At 31.9% G+C, this 16,156-nt stretch overlaps 1 non-coding gene across 1 annotated transcript; it reads right to left on the bottom strand.

Moving 5' to 3' along the window:
• Nucleotides 1–15,729: 15,729 nt before the first annotated feature.
• On the bottom strand, nt 15,730–15,836 carry LOC141609992 (small nucleolar RNA R71). Its single transcript, XR_012527889.1, has one exon. It is a non-coding gene; the product is annotated as a small nucleolar RNA R71 (small nucleolar RNA).
• Between the last annotated feature and the right edge of the window lie 320 nt (nt 15,837–16,156).

Genomic DNA, 16,156 nt, shown 5'->3' with positions numbered 1-16,156 from the left:
GTTAAAATTACAGTTTTTTCTTGTTGGAATTACACTTTTTCTTGTTACAATTACACTTTTTCTGTCACAATTACACTTTTTTTCTTACAATTACACTTTTTTTGTTACAATTACACTTTTTATGTTAAAATTACACTCAATTCTGTTACAATTACACTTTTTCCTATTAAAATTACACTTTTTCTTGTTGGAATTACATTTTTTTCCTTTAAAATTACACCTTTCTCCTTTAAAATTACACTTTTTCCTGTTAAAATTACACTTATCTCTATTAATGACTAAAGTTACACTCTTGGACTAAAGTTAGACAGACTAATTTGGACTATTTGGAGAATTTGGACTAACTAATTTGGACAATTTGAACAATATGGACTAACTAATTTGGACTATTTGGACGAACTAATGGAGTTTACGACTAAATTGAATACAATATTTACAACTAAATTTGGACTAAAATTATACAATGTTGGATTAAAAATACATTTTTGGACTGAAAATACACTATTTACGAATAATTTTGAACTAATAATACACTATTTACGACTAAATTTAGAGTAAAATTACACAATTAGAACTAAAGTTACACAATTCATTTATTTTGAGTCATTTAGATTGTGCAATTCCAATCATTGTCCACTAAAGTGTAACTTAGTAAATTGATAGTGTGTGTATCTTTTATCATTTTATGAGTGTAATTTTAGTCCACAAAAGTGTAATTTTAGTCCAAAAAAGTGTAATTTTAGTCTACAAATGTGTAACTTTAATCCACAAATGTATAAATTTAGTCTACAAAAGTGTAATTTCAGTCCACGAAAGTGTAATTTTAGTCCATAAAAGTGTAATTTTAATCCAAAGGTATAACTATAGTCCAAATTTGTGTATCTTTAGTCCAAATTGTGTAATTTTTGTCCAAATTTCTGTAACTTCAGTCCAAATTGTTCTAACTTTAGTCCAAAAGCGTAACTTTAGTCATTGAGAAGATAACCTTAGTAGAGATAAATGTAACTTTAATGAAGACAAGTGTAATTTTAAAGGAAAAAAGTGTAATTTTAACAAAAAAAAGTGTAATTTTAACGGAAAAGTGTAATTTTAACCCGAAAAAAAGTGTAATTTTAACAGAAAAAAGTGTAATTTTAACGGAAAAAAGTGTAATTTTAACAAGGAAAAAACTGTGATTTTAACCAAAAAAAAAGTGTAATTTTAACGGAAAAAAGTGTAATTTTAACCGATAAAGTAATTTTAATAGATCCTAAATCACACAATACCAAAAGAAAATTTTAAATACGAAATTTGGCAAATATATATAACAAGACGGATATTAACAAAGTGATATCAACAAGAAAAAAAGTAAAAAATGAGATTTCATAACTAATAGATTTAGTACAATAATTTTAACCGGAAAAAAAGTGTAATTTTAACACAAAAAAGTGTAATTTTAACGGAAAAAGTGTATTTTTAACAAGGAAAAAACTGTGATTTTAACCCAAAAAAAGTGTAATTTTAACGGAAAAGAGTGTAATTTTAACGGAAAAAAGTGTAATTTTAACGAAAAAAAGGTGTAATTTTTTGATAAAGTAATTTTAATAGATCCTAAATCACACAATACCAAAAGAAAATTTTAAATACGAAATTTGGCAAATATATATAACAAGACGAATATTAACAAAGTGATATCAACAAGAAAAAAGTAAAAAATGAGATTTCATAACTAATAGATTTAGTACTAAAATCAAACTATAATTTGTAAGAATGTCAATAACCGGGAAAAAAAAGACCAAAACATGAAAATTGAAAAAAAAAAAAAAAAAAAAAAAAAAAAAAAAACGGAAATGAACAAAAAAAAACGGAGATGGGTCAAAAAAAACAAAACATTAACTACAAAACGGAAATGAAAAAAAAAAGCCAAAACATGAAAATTGAAAAAAAAAATAACAAAACGGAAATGAACAAAAAAAACGGGTCAATGAAAATTGATCTATTTTAGTAGATCTAAGATTAAAATAAAAAAAACTCACAAATTTTAAACAATATTATATAGCAAGACGATATAAGGAGAAAAAAACAACAAAAAAAATAAAAAGAACACCCAAACATTAAGTTTAAAAAAAATAATAAAAAATAAAAAAATGACGTCGTGGCGGCGGCGGCGGTGGTGGTGGTGGCGGTGGCGGGGGTGGCGACTGTGGTGGTGTCCGGTGGGTGGTGGTAGGTGAATGAAGAATAGATGAGTAAATGATTTATTTGGATTTTTTGGGTTTTTTATTTGTTTGGTTTTTTGGGTTTTTTTCTTGGGTTTTTTTTAGAGAATATGGAGAAGTGAGATATAGAGAGAGAATGAGGAGATGTGAGAATGAGAGGTTAATGATTAGTGATGAGAACTAATGGAGTTAATAAGAAAATTAGAGGAAGAGAGCAAGAGGATTAACCATTTTTTTTTGTGGTTCATCCTATCCCTTTATTTTCAAGATCCAAAGGCTCACAATGAGACTTATGGACTCACATGTAAGAGGTGGACTTACATGATCTTATTAATATATAGAGAAGAAATCAACTAAGGCCAACATTTATATTGAGTCCATAAGTTCTATTATGAGCCATTGGATGGAGCGAAATGGAGGGATGAGATCAACCCCAAAAAGTGTGTTTATAAGCTAATCTCACCATCTCTCTCCTCCTTCACTAATCCACTCTAATTAATCACTAATTTACTATATATTTGTTTTCCACTCATCCATTTCTCTTTCATCTTACACATTTCATTTCTCTCTTCTCTCAAACTCTAAAAAAAAAACCAAATAAATAAAAAAAAAACCAAAAATCCAAATAAATAAAAAACCCAAAAAATCCAAATAAATCAAAAAACTCAAATAAATCATTCATTCCTCTCTTCCTCATTCACCACCACCCACCACCACCCCACCCGACACCAAATAACCACCCACCACCCCCGCCGCCGCCACCCCACCCCCGCCGCCCCACCGCCGCTGACTTTTTTTTTTTTTTCAACTCGTTTTTTTTTTCGTTTTGTATTAATTTGTATGTTTTTAGTTGTTTTTTCCATTCATTATTTTTTTTGTCTTTTATTTTATTTTAGTTGTCTTTTATTTTGTTAGTTCTCATTTTTTATTCATTTTCTTAAATCTCTTCTTGTTATACGTTTTTTTTTAAGATTTCGTGTTTTAAATCTCGTTTTTTTTTTTGAGATACTTTTTTTTCATCTAAGACAAAAATGGAGTCAAGTTATACAAAAATGAACCAAAGTTATACAAAAATAGACCAAAGTTATACAAAAAAAGACTAAAGTTATACAAAAATTGGACTAAAGTTATACAAAAAATTGGACTAAAGTTATAAAAAAATGAACCAAAGTTATACAAAAATGAACCAAAGTTATACAAAAATGGACTAAAATTATACAAATATGGATTAAAGTTATACAAATATGGGCTAAAGTTAAACAAATAAGGACTAAAGTTATACAAAAATGAACCAAAGTTATACAAAAATGAACCAAAGTTATACAAAAATGGACCAAAGTTATACAAAAATGAACCAAAGTTATACAAAAATGGACTAAAGTTATACAAACATGAACCAAAGTTATACAAAAATAGACCAAAGTTATACAAAAAAAGACTAAAGTTATACAAAAATTGGACTAAAGTTATACAAAAAATTGGACTAAAGTTATACAAAAATGAACCAAAGTTATACAAAAATGAACCAAAGTTATACAAATATAACTTTGGTTCATTTTTGTATAACTTTGGTTCATTTTTGTATAACTTTGGTTCATTTTTGTATAACTTTAGTCCAATTTTTGTATAACTTTAGTCCAATTTTTTGTATAACTTTAGTCCATTTTTTGTATAACTTTGGTGCATTTTTTGTATAACTCTGGTCTATTTTTGTATAACTTTGGTTCATTTTTGTATAACTTTGGTTCATTTTTGTATAACTTTAGTCCAATTTTTTGTATAACTTTAGTCCATTTTTGTATAACTTTGGTTCATTTTTGTATAACTTTGGTTCATTTTTGTATAACTTTAGTCCATTGTTGTATGACTTTAGTCCAATCTTTGTATAACTTTAGTCCTTTTTTGTATAACTTTGGTCTATTTTTGTATAACTTCAGTCCTTTTTTGTATAACTTTAGTCCATTTTTGTATAACTTTAGTCCTTATTTGAATAACTTTTGTCCTTATTTGTATAACTTCAATCATTTTTTGTATAATTGTAGTCCAAATTTGTATAACTTTAGTCCAAATTTGTATAACTTTAGTCCTTATTTGTATAACTTTAGTCCGTATTTGTATAACTTCAGTCCAAATTTGTCGTTTTTTGTATAACTTTAGTCCAAATTTGTATAACCCAACCAAACAAAAAACCAACAAAAATTTAAAAACCAAATAACAATAACAAAATAAAGTAAATATGACAAAAACACAAAAAAACCAATAGATCTAAAAAAAACAACACCACACAAAATTAATACCAAATCTCAAATAATAACAAAATAACAAAAACCAAAACACAAAGAACAAAATAAAGTAAATCTGAAAAATTAAAAAAATGAACAATAACAAAACCAAATAACAATAACTTTAGTCATAAAATGTATAACTTTAATGTTTTAAGTGTATAACTTTAGTCGTAAATAGTATAACTTTAATGTTTGAAGTGTATAACTTTAGTCGTAAATAGTATAACTTTTATAAAAACCAAATAAATATGAAAAATCGTAATTATGACAAAACCAAATAACAATAACAAAAAAGTATAACTTTAATGTTTTAAGTGTATAACTTTAGTCATAAATAGTATAACTTTAATGTTTTAAGTGTATAACCAACAAAAAATTAATAACCAACAAAAATTAAAAACCAAATAACAATAACAAAATAAAGTAAATATGACAAAAACACAAAAAACCCAATAGATCTAAAAAAACAACACCACACAAAATTAATACCAAATCTCAAATAATAACAAAATAACGAAATAACAAAAACCAAAAAACAAAGAACAAAATAAAGTAAATCTGAAAAATTTTAAAAATGAACAATGAAATTAAAACAAAACCCATACAAAAACGAGATTAGTGACAATAAATACTAAAAAACCAAACGATTTTTTTATTAAAAAAAAAAAAAACAAAAAAAAAAACAAATCTGAAATTTGAAATTTGAATGAATCTGAGAAGGGGTTTGGTGACCCGGTTTAGGGCTTCGTTTTTGAAGGGGTTGCGGGTTGGTTTGGGTCTGGGTATGGACAAATCTAGGTCGAGGGTGGTGAGAGGAGTCGAGTGGTGGTTCTGGTTGGCCGGGAGGGTGGCTGTAGGTGGCGGGAAATGGGAGAGAAAGAGGGATGTCGGGTTGGTTATGGTTGTTGATGTCGCGGCTGTTGTTGCGTTATTGCCTCTGTGGTGGGTGGTGGCTGCCGGCATGGTGGCCAACCTTGAAACCACCGTGTTCAGGCCGGCACAGTGGTAGTGGTGGCGGCCACGATGGTGGTAGTTAGTGTAGGTGTGTGGTGTGTGTGTGGTTGTTGCAGGTGGGATTGTTGGTGTCGGGGGTTGACGGTAGGGCCGTGGGCTGCTGCTGGCCGTGGCCATGATGGCTGTTGTCGTGGGGCGGTTTTGGTGTTAGAGAGGGAGAAGGAGGCTGCGGTGGTGGTGCGATGTTGGTGTTGTCAATGGTGGAAGGAGAAAGAGGAGAGGAAGGGATGCGGGTTTGTGGGCGTCGATGGTAGTGGTGGAGGCAGTGGCGGTGGGCGCGAGTGAAGGTGGCTGCGGCGAGTGGAGGGCGGAGGGCTGGTGGTTACCGAGAAGGAGAGGAGAGGATTTGTGTATATTTTTTGGTTTTTTGTTTGTGTTTTGGTTTTTTTTTAGTTTGGGTTTTATTTGGGTTTTTTTTTTGTTTTGAGAGAATGAGAGGAAAATGAGAGAGAAAGAAGGATGAGAGAAGTGTGAGAGAGTGAATAATGAGTGAGTGAGTTGGGAGAATTAGAATGAGGATGGAGTTATACAAATTAGGATGGAGTTGTACAAGATTAGTGAGGGAGATTAGTGAGGGAGATTTGTGGCCCTCCATCAAGATGAAATCTCATCCCTCTATCCCTTCCATCCTAAGGTCCTTATAAGGACTTAGGGACTTATTAGATGTAGTGGCCTTAGAAGAACCCTTCTATATATATATATATATATATATATATATATATATATATATATATAGAGCAAAGTTCTTCTAAGTCCCGTTTTTTTTTTGAGTCCATAAGTCCCTCCCACAACCCTTGGATCATGCATGGTGGAAGGTTGAGATTGAAAGCAAAAAACACACTTAACACTAATTAATTCACTTCTCTCTCTAGTTTTAATAATACATTCACTAATTCATTATCATACACAATTAACACCATATTTTGTCTTATACTTCAAAGTTTATGAAAATTTTGTTAACATTTTTCCTGTTTCGGTTTTTTTTCGTTTTTTTTTTTCGAGACAAACTTTCGACTGTTTCGTTTTTTTCGTTTTTTTTTTTCGAGACAAGTTTTCGACATTTTAGGATTTTACGAGTGTAATTCTAACAGCAAAAAGTGTAATTTTAAGAAATATTTTCGAGAATTTAGCGTTTTACAAGTTTAACTTCAATCTTTTCCGAGTGATTTTAACGAATAATATTTTGAATTTTTGTCATTTTATCACAAGTTATTGTAATTTAGCATTTTACGAGTGTTATTTTAATGACAAAAAGTGTTATTTTAGTCCAGGTAAGTGTAATTTCAGTCCAATAAGATTGTTATTTTTAGTCAAGGAGAATGTAATTTTAGTCCAGAAAAGTGTACTTTTAGTCCAGAAAAGTGTACTTTTAGTCCAGAAAAGTATAATTTTAGTCCACTGAGAATGTAATTTTAGTCCATTGAGAATGTAACATTAGTCCAATGAGAATATGAGAATATGACCAAGTCCAATGAGAGTATAACATTAGTCCAATAGAGCTAAGTGTAATTCTAACAGAAAATAGTGTAATTCTAACAACAAAAAGTGTAATTCTAACAACAAAAAGTGTAATTTTAGCCGAAAAAAGTGTTATTCTAGCAAAAAAAATATATAATTTTAACAGAAAAAAATGTAATTCTAACAACAAAAAGTGTAATTTTAGCCGAAAAAAGTGTTATTCTAGCAAAAAAAAAAAGTGTAATTTTAATAGAAAAAAGTGTAATTCTAACAACTAAAAGTGTAATTTTAGCCGAAAAAAGTGTTATTCTAGCAAAAAAAAGTATAATTTTAACAGAAAAAAGTGTAATTTTAATGGAGGAAAGTGTGATTTTAACAGAAAAAGGTGTAATTCTAACAACAAAAAGTGTAACTTTAGCAGAAAAAGTGTAATTTTAGTAAAAAAAAGTGTTATTCTAGCAGGAAAAAGTGTAATTCTAGCCAAAAAGAGTAATTCTAGCAGAAAAAAGAGTAATTGTAGCAAAAAAAAAGTTATTGTAATTCTAGTAGAAAAAAAGTGTAATTTCAACCAAAAAAAGAGTAATTCTAGCAGAAAAAAGAGTAATTCTAGGAGAAAAAAATGCACATCTAAGATGAAAATCAACAAATAACCTTAGATCTATTTATTAGATCTAAGACTAAAATAAAACGATCTAATATAACAATAATTAAAAAAAAAAAAACAGATCTGGGTAAGGAAAAAAAGAAGGAAGAATAAAAGGAAAAAAAGAAGGAGAAAGAGGAAGAAGAAAAACAAAAGGAAAAAAAAAAAAAATAACCACAACAATAACATCCCCCACCCCAGCCCACGTCTTTTTTTTTAAAAAAAAAAAAAGAAAAAAAAAAGAAAGAAACTTGACAGTCGAAAAAGGAGGAGAAGAAAGAGGAGAAAGGAAAAAAAAAAACAAAAAAAAAAAAAAACAAAACCACAACAAAGAACATCCCCAGCACAAGAACAAAAATAGGACGGAGGTGTTTTTTGTTGAGGGCGAGAAATTAAGGAAGAAGAACTCGGTAGAGGGAGAAGAAGAGGGTGGTGTTTTTTGTTGAGGGCGGCGGCGGAAAGAGGACGAAGGTGGACTGGTGGAGGCAGTGCGGCGTGAGCAGGTGGTGGGTCGTGGTAGTTGTGGGCCGTGGTGGGTGTCGGGTTGTGAGTAGGTGGTGGGTATGGGTTGTGGTGTGGATGGCGGCAGATCTGGGTTGTGGTGTGGGGGCAGGTGGTGTGGATGGCGGCACATCTAGGTGAGGGGGAGAGATGAAGAGAGACGAGTTGGTGGGGTGAGGTGGCAGCGGTGGTTGTTGTGGTTAGACGGGGGTGTGGGGATGGGTGGTGGTGATCGTGGGGTAGGTGGTGGTGGCCGCGGGGGATGGGGGTAGTTTTTTTTGTTTTTTTTTTTTTGCTTTTGAATTATAGGGATTTTGAGAGGGAAAGGATTTTAGAGAGAGTGTGTGAAGTAAATTGTGTGGATGAGAGATAATTAGGTGGGAGGAAAATGTATATATATTGAATTAGTGATTAATTAGAATTAATTAGTATAGGTAGTGAGAGAGTGGGATTAATGAGCTTTAATCCCCTCCTTTTTGCTTCCAATCTCAACCCTCCATCTTCCTCATCCAATGGCTCTAAAGGGAACTTATGGAATCAAATGTAAGAGGTGGACTCTCTTGATCTTTACACTATATATATATATATATATATATATATATATATATATATATATATATATATATATATATATAGTAATAAGATCAAGTGAGTCCTCCTCTTACATGTGAGTCCATAAGTCCTATTATGGGCCATTGAATCTTGGAAATGGAGGGCTAAGATGAGAACAAAAAAATTAAGGTTAATGCTCTAATTTTGCCATCTTTCTCTAATTTTCTTATTAACTACATTAATCCTCCTCATCTTTCATTCATCAACTCATTATCACATCTCCTCATTCTCTCTCTATATCTCACTTCTCCATATTTTCTCCAAAAAAAACCAAAAAAAAACCCAAAAAACCAAACAAATAAAAAACCCAAAAAATCCAAATAAATCATTTATTCATCTTTTCCTCATTCACCATCCACCTACCACCACCCACCGGAAACCACCACAGTCGCCAACCGCCACCGCAGCCGCCGCCCTGACGTCATTTTTTAATATTTTTTTTTTTAACTTGATGTTTGGGTGTTCTTTTTATTTTGTTTTTTTTGTTTTTTTTTTCTCCTTATATCGTCTTGCTATATAATATTATTTTAAATTTGTGAGTTTTTTTTTATTTTAATCTTAGATCTACTAAAATAGATCAATTTTCATTGACCCGTTTTTTTTTCATTTCCGTTTTTTTTTTTCAATTTTGATGTTTTGGTTTTTACAAATTATAGTGTGATTTTAGTACTAAATCTATTAGTTATGAAATCTCATTTTTTACTTTTTTCTTGTTCATATCACTTTGTTAATATCCGTCTTGTTATATATTTGCCAAATTTCGTATTTAAAATTTAGTCTTGGTATTGTGTGATTTAGGATCTATTAAACTTACTTGTTCGGTTAAAATTACACTTTTTCGGTTAAAATTACACTTTTGCCCATTAAAATTACACTTTTTTCCGTTAAAATTACACTTTTTCCGGTTAAAATCACAGTTTTTTTCCTGTTAAAATTACCTTTTTTAACGTTAAAATTACACTTTTTTCTGTTAAAATTACATTTTTTTCTGTTAAAATTACACTTTTTAACGTTAAAATTACACTTTTTCTCGTTAAAATTACACTCTTTTTCCGGTTAAAATTATACTTTTTCCTGTTAAAATTACACCTTTTTCTGTTAAAATTACACTTGTCTTCATTAAAGTTACATTTATCTCTATTATTAAAGTTACACTTATCTCTACTAAGGTTACCCTCTCAATGACTAAAGTACGCTTTTGGACTAAAGCTAGAACAATTTGGACTGAAGTTACACAAATTTGGACTAAAATTACACAATTTGGACTAACTAATGGAGTTATTTGTAATTTACACAATTTGGACTAAAGATACACAAATTTGGAATATATTTATACAATTTGGACTAAAATTACACTTCCGTGGACTAAAATTACACTTTTGTAGACTAAAGTTACACATTTGTGGACTAAAATTACACTTTTTTGGACAAAAAATACACTTTTATGGACTAAAATTACACTCATAAAAATTACGCTATCAATGTACTAAAGTTACACTTTAGTCGACAACGATTGAAATTGCACAATATCAATGAGTCAAAATAAATGAATTGTGTAACTTTAGTCCAAGTTTAGTCGTAAATAGTGTAAATTTTAGTTCAAATTTAGTCGTAAATAGTGTATTTTTAGTACAAATTATGTAATTTCAGTCCAAATTTGTGTAATTTTAGTCCAAAATTGTGTAATTTTATTCCAAATTGTGTAACTTTAGTCCAAATTGTATAACTTTAGTCCAAATTTTACCTTTAGTCCAAAGTGTATTTTTAGTCCAAATTGTATAATTCTTGTCCAAATTTAGTTGTAAATAGTCGAAATTTAGTTCAAATTGTGTAATTTTAGTCCAAATTGTATAACTTTAGTTCAAATTTGTGTAACTTTAGTCTTTAGTCCAAATTGTCTAAATTACTAATAACTCCATTACTTAGCCCAAATTGTCCAAATAGTCCAAATTAGTTAGTCCAAATTGTCCAAATAGTCTAGATTAGTAAGTGTAATTTTAAAAGAAAAAAGTGTAATTTTAACAAAAAAAATGTAATTTTAACTGGAAAAAGTGTAATTTTAACAAAAAAAAAGTGTAATTTTAACAGAAAAAAGTGTAATTTTAACTGGAAAAAGTGAAATTTTAACAAAAAAAAATGTAATTTTAACCAAAAAAAGTGTAATTTCAAAAGAAAAAAAGTGTAACTTTAACAGAAAAAAGTGTAATTTTAACAGAAAAAAGTGTAATTTTAACAGATGGAAGTGTAATTTTAACAGAAAAAAAATTGTAATTTTAATGACGATAAGTGTAATTTTAACAAAAAATAAGTGTAACTTTAATGTTTAAAGGTTGTATACTTTTAAAAAAAAAAACAAGATTTATAATTTTAGCACAAAATATTATGTAATTACGAAAACAAAAAGACCAAAATAAACACTAACAAAAATAAAAAGACCAAAGCAAACACCGACCGTAAGAAAAAAAATCAGAAAGAAAAAAAACCGAAAAAAAATAAAAAAAACCGAAAAGAATAAATTAAAAAACCAACCACCCAACCACATCCCCAAATCTGAAATAAAACAATGAAAACAATGAGATTTGAATAATAACAATGAAATAAACAAGATTTAAAATAAATAATGAAAACAAGATGTCAGAAAAACGAAATCAAAAACGCTATCAAAAACGAGATCAAATCAAAGTATAAAACTAAAACGAGATCTCAGAAATTAAAAGAAAACAAGATTAGAAATAAAAAAGAAAATCTCAAAATTTAAAGAAGAGAATAAGAGCAGACGGATTCAGGTGATGCGGTGAGGTAGTGAGGAGGAGAGGTGACGGGGGTGTGCGAGGCGGCGTGGGGGAGAGGAGAAGGGAGGTCGTGAATGGAGGCGGCTGCGATGAAGGTTGTGGTTTAGCGGTGCGGAGGTGGTGGTGGCGTCAGATCTAAAAGCAAAAAAAAAAGGGTATTGGTGGGTCGTGGTAATGGAGACATGAAGGAGGGTGCGCCAGGTGACGGTGGCTGTGGTGGTGTATATGGTCCGAGTGGTAGGCGGCGGTGGTCGGGTGCGAAGGTGGTTGTTTTAAGGGACTGGACGGAGGGAGGGAAGGAGAATTTGATTTTTTTGAAATTTTTGTTTTGGTTTTTTTTTTATTGGTTTGGTGATGAGAGGAAGAGAGGATGAGAGATGTGGGTTTGTTTTTGGAAATAATGAATGAGGAGTGAATGAATGATAAGAAGAATTAGATTAGAATGAGTAGGAGTTAGGAATGATTAGGGAGGGAGATTAGCTAGATTGATTTCTAGCCCTCCATTGAGATGTAATCTCCTCCCTCCATCTCCTTCATCCAAAGGCCTATAATAGGACTAATGGACTCAAAATATATAAGGGACTTATATGAACTTTACTATATATATATATATATATATATATATATATATATATATATATAGAGAGAGAGAGAGAGAGAGAGAGAGAGAGAGAGAGAAGGGTTCTTATAAGGTCTTCATACCTTATAAGGCCCTAAGTCTTTATAAGAGCCCTTGGATGAAGGGATTGAAGGGATGAGATGAGGAGAGAGGGCGTGATTTTTAAAACAAAAAAAAAAAAAGAAAATGGTGATTGTGTGAGAGAGGGACCACTTTCACTGTTTATGTACTGCCTCCATATCAAATCCCGCGGACAATAGCAATAAACAAAGCCTCCTAAATCATTTTGCATGCTTCCCTCCTCTTTTCACCATTCAAAACCTCTCAACAAGCCAAACCCATGAAAATCATCAAAAAAACCTGAATAATTCTGCAAATCCATTATAAATCATCAAAAAGATTAAAGAAATTTCATTCCCACTGTTAACTACATCATCTTTCCGTATAAAATTCATTCGCTTTGTTGAAAATAAATAATTTGTCATTGTTCATCACAAAAAGACGATCAAAATGTGATCGGGGTTCGTGAAATCGATTATATGCGATTGAAGTTGTCGTCGATGGTGAGTTCGAATGTTCATTATTGTAGGTTGTAGTTATTTAATTTGTGTTCATTATTCTTAATCTTTGTTGTACTTTCATTGTGTTCATTATATTTGTTCTTTCATTTTGGTAGCTTGTTGTTGATCGAAAAAAATGATGGTAATTTAAAAGCTTCATCAAGTACGAATTATAACTTCAGTGGGTTTTAGTAAAACTCTGACCCAAATATGTATAACTTCAATAATACAGTGTACACATGCAGTTCTTATATTCATCGTGTTATAACTCCAGAGGTTTTTGTAAAACTCTTTGACAATTTCTACTTGTTGTGGCTAGAGTTATACATTGTGCGTAATTCAAACCCTAAATTGTGCGTAAAAATCTTATTAAAGAACCAATTTTGATATAGTTATGTTTGTGGCTAGAGTTATACATTGTATCATTAGAGTTATTCAGACTGTGTATAGAGTTATACATCGTATGATTACAGTTATACACGTTTTGTACAGGAGTTATACAACACATCACTGCAGTTATCCATATATAGGTAAGAGTTATACAAGTTGTACAACTGATGTGACCATAATTGGCGCATATTTAGCCCCCGAATTACCATTGTTTCCATGCTTTTTAGTGCCTATTTGGGTCATTTCTTATCTTTAGTTCTTTGTTTTGCATATTCTTTGAGATTTTGATCCCTTGGTAGGAAAGGAGTAAGAATCTTGCATTTTCATGGCAAAACGAGGCTAAATTGATTGTATTCAATGACCAAGCATCAAGGAGAGACAAGACTAGAAGGCCTTTGTACATATCATAGTAGAAGAACAATGTTAAGAAAAGGATCCTTGAGTCCCCGAGGAAATCCCCAAGGAATTTATGAAGAAAAGGGAAGAAAAGAAGAAGAATTGACGCTGAACTACAATCCGAACGGATTGTACCAAATCCGCCCGTCCGTCCAGCCCAATCCGAGCGTCCCACCTTGGAATCCGCTCGGATTCCCCCAGCACAATCCGAGCGTCCCTCTCTTGAATCCGCTCGGATTCCTCAGCCCAGATCCGGCCGTCCCGACTCCGATCCGCACGGATTTGAGATAAAGACGATTTTCATTCTTCAAGCTACGAAAAAGAGAAGCCCTTCTCTCGAAAAATACCGGATTCTCCTTGCTCAACTTAAAAGTGTAATTACTAGTTTAGCCCTTAGTTAACCCTAATGCATCCTCCCTAATTTTCACTATAAATACCCCATTAGTCTAATTAGAGGAGCATGTTCTTCTTATCAATAATTAGTGTAGTTAATATCAATCAAATCTCTCTTCAATATTGTAATCAAGTATTAATCAAGTATTAATCAAGTATTAATCAAGTTTTAATCCAAGTTTTAGTTCTTTAATCTCTCTCTTGTTCTTCCTTTATTTTGGGTAATTGAAGATTATTTGGGTTATTATTGGGAGATTGACAACCTCTCAATCTAGGATTCAAGTACTTCTATTATTCTTGCTTTATTATTGGAATCATTAGTAGGTATAATCTCTTAATCCCTTTTTAATTATTGTTAATTACTTTCATTTATTCACCATGTTTCATTATGTTAGTATGATTGACAACCTTTCTAGCATGATCAATATGATAATGAGTGAGTAGTCTCTTAGCTAGGGTTTAATGGGTGATTAGGGGAAACCAACATGGGGAATGATTCATGCTTAAATCAATATGCTTTCATATCTTATTTGCTTGCTTGTTTTGATCTTAATACATGCACATGTTATATTTGATGAAATGCTAAGCCTATGAATCCTTGCATTTACTATCATCTTCTATCCTTTCAACTTGACTTGTAAGACATAACCCAACTCGAGTCTTGTTAGACCATGCATGTGTTGAGTAGGAAAGATTAAGTCGACTTGTAGGTGTTGTACAATCTAATCGATTCGGCTCCGGGACCCAAACTTTCCTAGGATTGTAAGATATAACCCAACTCAATCCATCACAACAATAATTGCTTGCTTATAATTTGAGAACATGTTTGTATGATCATATCCCATGATTCCCCTATGAACCCATTACACCCTAGTGCTTTTAATCAATTGTTTACACCCCTTATTTTATTCATCTTGCTAGTTTATTTTCATTGCTATTTTAGTTTAGTAACCTTCTACATCAACCCAATTTGTGACACCCCTAGACACTACTAGTTACAATAGAATTCTCATTTCAATACCCGTCCCTTGGGATCCGACCTTTACTTGCCTCTTTACTAATTGTAGAGTTGTTTGTGAAGTATAAATTGTGTTTTGTATCGACCATTGACCAACGACCACATATGCTTAATTGTGAACACGAAATGGCCTCGATCAAAAATGGCGCCGTTCTTGCGGGGACGGTGTTTAATTGATTTAAGATTTCTTTTATTGTTATTAGTTGTGTCTTTTTCACCTTGGGGAAGTAAAACTCCTCAAGGTTTGTTCTAATTGTTTTCGAGTTGTTTGATATTTTGCATGTCTAGAAGGTTACAAAGAGATTTGTTACCTTTTGACCGTGAAATCGAAAGAACCTTGACGAATAATAGGAGACTTGTTAGGAGGAATTTGGGAGGTGTTGGTGAAGTTGTTCAACCCACTAGTGAGTTTGTCAATCCTTTCGCAATAGAAGGAGAAGAAAACCCATTAAACAATACCACACAAAATCCACCTACAATGCCTAAATTCTCGTCACACTCTATACCCACCGAGGAGAATCTACCAAATGGTACTCCTACACCGCAACATCTCACCGGTAATTTTATTGCCAAGTCCGCCTTCATCCAACTAGTTGAGAGGAGCCAATTCGGGGGAATGCCTAGTGAGGACCCTCATTCTCATATGGAAACCTTTTGCGATTATTGTGATGCTATCTCTCAAACGGGCGTGACTCAAGACCAAATAAGATGGGTCTTATTTCCTTTTTCGTTAATCGGCACCGCAAAGCAATGGTTGAAGGGCCTTGATAAGGCAACCCTTGGAATAGATTCTTGGAAGAAGTTAGCTCTAGCTTTCTACAAAAAATTCTACCCACCGGAAAAGACTAACATGCTAAGAGCTCAAATTACGGGTTTTAAGCAAAGGGATGAAGAATCTTTGTATGAAGCTTGGGAGCGGTTCAAAGGTATTTGTCGCTCATGTCCTCACCATGGACTTAGCGAATGGTTTTTAGTGCAACAATTTTGGAATGGTTTATATGAAGATTCAAGGAACATTCTCAATATGGGATCAAATGGAATGTTCACCGAAGTTGATGACAATCAAACATGGAACAAGATTGAGGAAATGGCGGTCCATAATTCACAATATAGTAGGCCTCGCAAGGCTACTAGAGGAGGAAAGCATGAAGTGGACTCCGTTACTCAATTGGGTGCTCAACTTAGTGCTCACATTGACACAATCAACTTGAAGTTTGAACAAGCTATGGCTAGACTTGAGGAAAACTCAAAATCATCAAAGCATCATGTCAATGCCA

Source organism: Silene latifolia, chromosome 10 (assembly GCF_048544455.1).
Source record: "Silene latifolia isolate original U9 population chromosome 10, ASM4854445v1, whole genome shotgun sequence".
Lineage (NCBI taxonomy): Eukaryota > Viridiplantae > Streptophyta > Magnoliopsida > Caryophyllales > Caryophyllaceae > Silene > Silene latifolia.
This window is presented reverse-complemented; position numbering and strand designations above follow the sequence as displayed.